The sequence below is a fragment of the Lipotes vexillifer genome, unplaced genomic scaffold, assembly GCF_000442215.2.
Source record: "Lipotes vexillifer unplaced genomic scaffold, Lipotes_vexillifer_v1.1 scaffold539, whole genome shotgun sequence".
NCBI classification, from domain to species: domain Eukaryota; kingdom Metazoa; phylum Chordata; class Mammalia; order Artiodactyla; family Lipotidae; genus Lipotes; species Lipotes vexillifer.
In genome coordinates this window covers 1714548-1724058 of record NW_006789542.1, presented here as the reverse complement: position 1 = coordinate 1724058, position 9511 = coordinate 1714548, and the positions used below count along the sequence as shown (strand labels likewise).

Genomic DNA, 9511 nt, shown 5'->3' with positions numbered 1-9511 from the left:
CTAAAAGTATATTTATGGAAGTGATTAAATGGAATATCACAGAACCATCTGGAAAAACGGGCCACAGCAAACCCTTTGGTCTAGAGGGTCCATTAGAGAAGAATGATAATGATTCAATGCCCTGACCACGTAAAATGTTTCCGGAAGTCCATTTCTGCAGATTCTTTGGAATGCTAAATCATAGAATATTAGAATTGGAAACACTGGAGATGATCTATTCTGGGTATTTGTAAAATTATGGATAATTTTTATTGTGTAAATTTATTTTATTATGAAAAATTTCAACACAGAGAAAATACTATAAAGAACCATCATGTACCTAATCACCTGGCTTCACCAATGATCAATTCATGGGCGATCTTGCTTCATCTGTTACCCCCAGCACTACCCCCACCCCTCCCCATGCACACTGGATCATTTTAAAGCGAGTTCCAGGCATCAAAGCATTTCATTTGTAAATATTTCCAGATGCATCTCTAAAGAATAAGGGCTCTTTTTGTAAACATGACTACAATCCCATTATCACATACTCCAGGTGTTTTAAATCAAGGGTCAGTATATTCTTTGGAATTGTCTTTGGAATATCTGTGAACAACCAGAACTTTCAAAATTGCTCGTGTACATGTATATGTTCATTGTCTGGGGAAAGGATCCATAGTTTATACCAGCTCAATAAAGTGTTTGTAGCCTTCAAAGTTTATTTAAATATCCCCTCCCTTTTTTTTTTTTCTCTGTTGAATAAATCGAGGCCCAGAGAGAGGTAGTGACTTGCCTAAGATCACACAGGTAGTTACTGCCAATAGTCTAAGAAGGTCCCCGTCTTGGACCTTGGATACCCCAGCACAATTTCCTCAGGGTAAATTCTGGTAAGCACAAGTCATAATCTAGTTTATGTGGTTTTGTTTTTCATAAAATTAGTCTAGTTGAAAGAGTTTGAAGGCCACTAATGAACCTCGCCCCTGTATCTTTCCACTAACTATCCCAGAAAGACCACAATCTATTTTTTTTCCTAAGTGCTTGACAGAGACCATTGAATACTAAGAAAAATTTCATGTTTCAGCATCCCTTATTGCAATGAATGTCTTTTCTCCTACTCACTTATTGACAACATAGAAATCTTAATAAGGTGTCACATGAAGTTTTGTATGGATGCCCTTTATATATGACACAAAGTCACATTTTGATGATATGAAGGGATTGTAGGTTTTGAGGTCAAATAAACAAGAGGTCAAATCTCTTCTTATCAGTTGCCATCTTTGTGTCCATGGGCAAGCTGCCTAACCTCTCTGAGCCTCAGCTTCCTAAAATCTAGAATGGGGATGCTAATCCCCAATTGGCATGGCTTTTTGTAAAGCCTGAGAATAGGTAAAACACCCAATATGTTGAAAGCATTTGTAAGCATAAAGCGTTATTTACTTTCTCTTCCTGCTTCAAATTAGATGATTCTGTCACTGACCAATCACAAATGTCATCATTGGAAGAATTTCAATAATCAAAAATGACGTTCCAATAGTATAACTGAGTTTTCCTCCCTTTGCACTTTCAGTTATACTGTTGACTGCAGTGAGATTTCATCTTAGCTATGTTGCATCCCCAAGAAGATTAGCCATAGACTCACCAGCATGTGACTTTGATTTTGAAAGGTTGATATAAGCCACCTAGGGCACCACTGGAGCCATGGACCAAGGTGTCCCCTCATTTGTGGATGGTACTCTCTGAATCTGGACCACCTTCTAAGCTATCGAGAAGCAATTCCTAACCATGAAGATGTGCCCTGCATCTCCCGGAAAGGTTTCTGTGTCCATCAATCAGCAACTATTTATTGACTGCCTACTTTGTGGCCAGCTCACCCATTACATGTATATGAAGCTATTATTGATAAGGAATTTAACTTCTACTCAGGGGAGAAGAAAGAAAATGGAACCTTGGCCTTTCATTCAAATCCCCTGGAGAGTCCAGACCATAGGCTAGACCTATTAAATTGAAATCTGTGAGTGAAGGTCCCAGCAATCAGCATTTTTATAAAGCTTCCTTAGTGATTTCATTGTACAGCCAAGTTTGAGAAACACTGGTCTAGACTAAAAGAATTACAGAATGTCAAAGAAAGCAAGATGTTTTCCCTTCCAGCCAAGATACTTGGAATCATTTGTATTTACTTTCTCTTCTTCACTTCCCATTTATACTTCAATCAAAAGAAATGGTTCTGGCAAAAGTAACCTGCTGTTTCCTCCACATTGCCAAAGAATCTAAGCGTTGCTCAGATACAGCTGGATTTATAAGGTTGACTATGTCCTTATTAAGTTATTTTCATGATTATAAAAGTAATAAGCACTAAATGTAGAAAACTAGAAAGCACAGAATATATAAAAATTCATTTAGCACACAATGACCTAGACAGAAGGATTGTTAGTTTTTTTTGCTGTATTTCAGGTTTCCTTTAACACACACACACACACACACACACACACGCTTGAAACAGAATTGAAATATGTATACATAAACGCACATTGTGTTTTTTCTTCTAACTAATGTTGTACATAAACAGTTTTCTTGTATTCTTAGATAAGTATTAAATAAAGATGGTGTATGTCATTGTTGTACCATATCTATTTCGTCAGTCTCTTCTGATGGTACATTTAGATTCTTTCTCAGCTTTCAAGCTTTAAAAAAATACCAGTATTTAAACGGGCTTCCTGATACATCAACATTTGAATATTTTTCTGCTTCGTTTCATGGGAAGTAAAGTTGCTAGGTCTGGGTATAAACACTTCGAAGGTCTTTTATTCTCACTGACGCAGTGCTCTCTTTAAAGTTCTATCATAGCTTTTTTTTTTAGAATTTTTATTTTTATTATTTATTTTATTTTTATTTATTGGCTGTGTTGGGTCTTCGTTGCTGCACATGGGCTTTCTCTAGTTGCGGCAAGTGGGGAGCTACTCTTCATTGCAGTGCGCGGGCTTCTCATTGTGGTGGCTTCTCTTGTTGCGGAGCATGGGCTCTAGGCACACGGGCTTCAGTAGTTGTGGATCACCGTCTCTAGAGGGCAGGCTCAGTAGTGGCGCATGGGCTTAGTTGCTCCACGGCATGTGGGATCTTCCCAGACCAGGGCTTGAACCCACGTCCCCTGCATTGACAGGCAGATTCTTAACCACTGCGCCACCAGGGAAGCCCTATCATAGCTTTTTTTCTTGTAAACTTTGAAGTATAACATCATACCAAAAAGTGCACACAAGATTACAGATCAGTGAATTTTCAAAAAATAAATTATTGATCAGTATGTAACCAAAACAAAAATCAAGAAATAGAATGCTATCAGCACCCCAGAATCTCCCTCATACCCTTTTCTGTCACTACCTTCCCAAAGGTAAATAATATTTTGACTTCTAACAACATAAATTAACCTTCCTTTATATGAATGGAATCATACAGTGTGTACTCTTTTATGCTTGGCTTCCTTCACTTAGCATTATGTTGTGAGATTCATTTATACCATTGCATGTAGCAATAGTTTTCGTTTTCATTGCTATATAGAATTCCACTGTGTGAATAGACCACTATTTAACCACTCTATTGATGGTGGACATTTGGATTGTTTCTTGGTTTTGGCTGCTAGAAGTTATACCCCTTTGACCATCCTTATACATATTCCTTGTGTCACCTCTGTTGGGTGTATACCTAGGAGCAACATTGCTGGGCTGTAGGGTATACATAAGTTCAGTGTTAGTAGATATTGTCAACTTTCCAAAGCATCTGTACCAATTCGTAATCCCACCAACAATGTATAAGAGTTCCATCTGATCCTCATCCCACCAACATTTGGTATTGTCTGTATTTCTCAGTTCAGCCATTCTCATAGGTGATTAGTGGTATTGTGCTGTGGTTTTAACTTGTATGTCCCCAATGACTAATGAATTAAGCAGTTGTTTTGTTTTGTTTTGTTTTGGCCATGCCTCATGCGGTATCTTAGTTCCCTGACCAGGGATCAAACCCTTCTCCCCTGCATTGGGAGGGCAGAGTCTTAACCACTGGACTGCCAGGAAAGTCCCGAATTAAGCAGTTTTTATGCTTTTGGGGCATTTGAACGTCTTCTTGTGAAGCAGTTATTCAAATCTTTTGTCTGTTTTCCTATTAGCTTATATGTCATTTTTAAAAATTTATATGAATTCTTCACATATTCTAGATCCAAGTACTTTTAAAGATAAATGTGTTGCAGATATCTTCTTCTATCCTGTGGCTTTTCTTTTCTTAACAGAAATTCTTATTGAATGTAGTCAAATTATTAATTTTCTCACTTATGGTTGTTAGTGCTTTTTGTGTTCTCCTTATGAAATCTTTGCCTACCCCAAAGGCATGGAAGTATTCTCCTAGAATATCTCGTAGTATTTCTTAGAAATGTTATTGCTTAGCCTTTCACACATAAGTCTATAATCCATTTGAAATTGCTGTGGGTGTGAGGTAGAGGTCAAGATTCATTACGGCACTGCACTGCCACCTTTGCCATAAATTGGATGGCTATATTTTTGATTTATGTGGAGGTTGATGCTCTGCCCCATTGGTCTATTTGTCTGTCCTTGTACCAGCACAGCACTGTCTTAAATATAATGGCTTTATTAAAAAGTTTTGATATCTGGCAGAGTAAGACTTCTGGCTTTGCCTTGCTTTTTCAAAACTGTTTTGGTTATTTTGGGCCCTTGACATTTCCATTATGCATTTTAGAATCAGCTAATCAGTTTCCACAAAAACACCTGCTAGGGTTTTGACTGGGGTTGCATTAAATCTACAAATCCACTTGGAGAGAACGGACATACTCATACTATTAGTTCTTCCAGTAGAGTCCACTGTACAGAGATTGCTTCCACCAAGTGCCCCAAGGCATCGTTACCTGAGAACCTAATTCTTTGTTACTTTTTTTCAGTTTGGGGATTCTCAGACCAATTTGTGTTGTATAAATTTAAGCCCCAAATCTATGTGAAGGCAGATCTGTGATTATGAATTCCCAAGGAAATATTTGTTTGTTTATTGTTCACCTTATGTCTATACTAAGATTTTCTTTCTCATCAACCTGAATTGGTGAGAAAGTTGTTTCTTGTTCCTTCTTTCTTTTCAGATCTCCACTATATGTAGGCAGTAAAATTCAATCTCCCTAGGATTTTTTTTTTGAGTTAAAATACACATAACATAAAATTTACCTTCTTACCAATTTTTAAATCGTTACATTTTAAGTGTAGTTTTCTGTGGCATTAAATATATTCATATTGTTGTATAACCGTCACCATCTTTAGAACTTTTCCATCTTCCCAAACTGAAGTTCTGTACCCATTAAACAGTTATCCCCATCTCCTACTTTTTCCAGCTCTTGGCAACCACTACTATTCTACTTTCTGATTCTATGAATTTGACTAACTCTAGGTACCTCATATATGATGAATCATTTAATGTTTGTCCCTTTGTAAGTGGCTTATCTCACTTAACATAAATCTTCCAGGTCCATCCATGTTGTGGTATAAGTCAGAATTTCCTTCTTTTTTTAAGGCTGAACAATATTCCATTGTATGTATATACCACATTTCTTTATCGATTCATCCATCAATGGACTATTGTGAATAATGCTGCTATGAACTCGGGTGTCCAAATATCTGTTCAAGTCCCTGCTTTCATTTCCTTTAGGTATATAGCCAGATGTGAGGTTGCTGGATTATATGGTAATTTTATCTTTAATCTTTTGAGGATTCACCATACTGTTTTTCACAATGACTGTACCATTTTAGATTCCCACCAGGAATGAACAGGATTCCAATTTCTCTACATCCTCACCAACACTAGTTATTTTCTGGGGTTTTTTTTTTATCCTAATGGGAGTGAGATACTATCTCATTGTGGTTTTTGCTTGCATTTCCCTACTGATTAGTGTTGTTGAGCATCATTTCATGTGCTTATTGGTCATTTGTATATCTTCTTTGGAGAAATGTCCATTCAAGGCCTTTGCCTGTTTTTTGAGTTGTTTTCTTTCTTGTTAGTTATTTTTGTTATTTTTAGATTTATAGCCTTTTATCAGCAAATTTGAAAGGCAAAGATGTATTGAAATTTTTTATTGTTTTATTACATTTATTCACTAGAAAGTATTATTGTTTGTTTGTTTGTTTTTGCGGTACGCGGGCCTCTCACTGTTGTGGGCTCTCCCGTTGCGGAGCACAGGCTCCAGACGCGCAGGCTCAGCGGCCATGGCTTACGGGCCCAGCCACTACGGGGCATGTGGGATCTTCCCGGACCGGGGCACGAACCTGTGTCCCCTGCATCGGCAGGCGGACTCTCAACCACTGCGCCACCAGGGAAGCCCTAGAAAGTATTATTTTTATATTAAAAAATTTTTTTCTTTTTTCTTTTGTGAATTATATATTCATCTATTTTAATAGAGCATTTATTTCCTATTGATTTTTTTAAAATTCTTTATAAATATTAAAACCACAATCTTTCATATATGTTGCTAACGTTTTCCCAGATTCAAATTTGTCAATTTTATTACATTTTCAACATGGAAGATTATTTTCTTATGTTGTTACATGTCTCAAATTTATTTAGCTATGGCTTCTTTTTCCCATTTATATTTAGAAAGGTCTTCCCCACCCTGGGAGCAAATAAATATTAATCTATGTGTTTCTCTAGCTCCTTATTATATACTTTTTACTTTTATCACTTTAATCCATCCGGAATTTATGTTGTTATGTGGTAAAGAAGAACTTTAATTTTTTCTGAATGAAAAAACACTTGTTGAACAATTCATTTTTACACTGATTTGAAATGTTGGATCTATTATGTAATAAATGGTAATATGTACTAGGTTCTTTTACAGTCATCTGTTATATTCTAATGATTTTGCATTTATTACTACACACTACTTTGACATTACAATTATAATGTTTTAATTACTGTAGCTTTATAATAGACTGATAACTGATAATACAGGTACCTTCCTGGGAATTTATTTATTTAACTGCACTCACCATTTTGATTTTCCATCAAGTTATAAATATAATATTTTGAGAAGAATTGCATGAAACTTTTAAGATCGTTTCAGCAAAATCTTTCCATAAAGTGGGATTTCTCATTCAGGGACATAGTATGTATCTTTAGTTATTGAAACGTCTTTTATGCCACTCATAAACGCTTAGTAATTTTCTTCAAATACTCTTTGCCCAATCCTCTGTTAGCTATTTCCTGGATATTTTATACTAGTTTCATATTAATTTTGTAATCTAAGGTCTTTTAGATTCCATTTCTTATTCATTAATAAAGAAGTACCATGTTGCTTACTGATTCATTGTGGGCTCTGGAGTCAGAAGCAGCTGTGTTCAAATCCCAATGTACGGCTTTGGGATGCCACTTAATGAGCTTCCCTGTCCTTCACTTTCCTGAGCCTCACTGTTCTTTCTGTAAAATGAGCATGGTCTTTTGCAGCACTGTCATTAGGGTTAGGTTAATGAGTGTATCCTAAGTGCCTAACACAGTGCGTGGCACATAGTGAGTCAATGTTAGCTATTATTATTAGATTATCATAGTATCTACAAAAATAATTTTGCCTCTCTAACTATAATTACCTCTTTTGGGCGTTAGGGGAGTGGGGTAGGTAGGGACAGAATATTATTGCAGTAGATATCCCCAAATACAGTAAGTATCAGTGGAGGTATTGGACTAGTACCTAACTTTAAGTGCTACCTAAGTTTTGCTGTAAGTGTACATTGAGCATAGGTGTATATTGTATAGTGTTGGTACTAAGGGGTACTCTTAGATCTCTTGTATCTCAAGTTACTCTGCAAGCCACTTAAAATTTACACATTCAGCCTGAGAAACATCAGGTGGTACTTTGCAAACTTAACTTTAAGACAAATCCATTTCCAACTAAATCATTTCTTAAGTCCTCCTTCTACACAAATTCCAGACTTCCCACTCTTTTTGCAATTAAACTGAGACAGTGTTTCTTATGTAAATTTGGGTAATGTTCTTAGCTTACTAAGAATTTCCACCAGGAATGGATGTGGAATTGTTTCAAATGACTTTTTGGCAAGTATCAAAGTAATCATGTGATTTTTTTTTTTTTTTTTGTCCTTTGGCCTCTTTATGTGATGGATTATATTAATAGATAGCCTAAATTAAACTCTTCTTACATTCCTGGAAAAGGTCCCACTTGACCATGGGGATTTTCTTTTAATAAACTACTAGGTTTTCATTGCCAGTACTTTATTATTTTTACATCTATATACATAAGAAAGATTGTTCTCTGTCATTTTGTGTCCTTGGTCAGATATTATTTTTAAGGATACACCAAGTTTAAAAAAATTATTTGGGAAGATATACATGGATGTTTTTGTTTCTTTTTGGTTTTTGTTCTGTGAATAGTTTGTAGAACCCAGATCTCCACTTTGAATGTTTGAAAAAAATGAGACAATATCTAAAACTGGCACCTATTTTAAAATAAAATTTGAAAACATTTTTGTAGTTTTTATTCTATTCTCTTTTCCTAAACTGACATGAATCAGGTTTGTTAACTTGTATTTTGCCTGAAAATTATTCCTTTCATTTAAATCTTCATAATATCTCTGGATGAGTTATTATAGGACAGCCCTGGGACCTTCCTTCAATCTTATCTCATCCTCACTCTTTCTAGCAGGTTTCCTATGTGTTCTTATCTTATGAAATACCTTTTTTTGTAGTTCTCTGTGTTTATGTACCAGTGGTCCCTTAGATCTGGATTTGGAATCAGGAAAGTTAAATACCAGTGCTCACGTTTCCACCTTTATCTAGAGAGGTGCTCCCTCTTTGCTCCCCCCTTAAATCTCATTTTCTCCTTTGATTCCCTTTCTACTGCTGTAACAGTTCCTCTCTAGCCCTGTTGGCCATCACATTCTCCAACACCCATCATTCAAGGGTTGGTCTTCCTCAGCATTCTATTCTCAGCCCTCAGCCCTTCTCACTCTTCATAATCTCCCTGGGTCTTTCTGGGACATCTTACCTATTCTTTTTATTTCATCCACCAGCTGGTAACACCCAAATCTGAAGCCAACACAGACATCACTCTTCTGAGCTCCAGACCAATATATCCCACTGCCTTTTGGGCAGCCTGTCTTGATGCCCTCCATATATTTTAAATTCAACCTACCCTCAACTAAACTCATCGTTCTCAACTCAGATGCCAGCTCAATTCTTGTGTGTTCTTCTTGTGTTCTCATCCAGAGATGAGCATCATCCATGGAGTCAGAAAACCAGAACTCATCCTCAGTGATCCCCAGGGGGCCTGAACAGAGAGGTGTTTGGAAGCAGGTGGACAGGAGACAAGATGTCTGTCAGCCCTCAGAGGGTGCTTCATTTATCTGAAAATGAAACTTGGACCTGTTGTCTGTTCCTAATGGCCCCCATAGCTGAAGTGTCAGTCAGCATGTTTTCCTCAGGTCTGGGAACAAGTGTGACCATAGCATGAAGGACTGAGGTCAGGCACAAGAGAAAGAAAAGAGGAGGG

The 9511-nt window shown here is 36.7% G+C and overlaps 1 protein-coding gene across 2 annotated transcripts in view; it reads left to right on the top strand.

Annotated features, from left to right (window-relative positions):
• Positions 1-9511, top strand: part of STAC (SH3 and cysteine rich domain) — a 100408-nt gene that overhangs the window by 3939 nt on the left and 86958 nt on the right. The gene's annotated exons all lie outside the window — the stretch shown is intronic.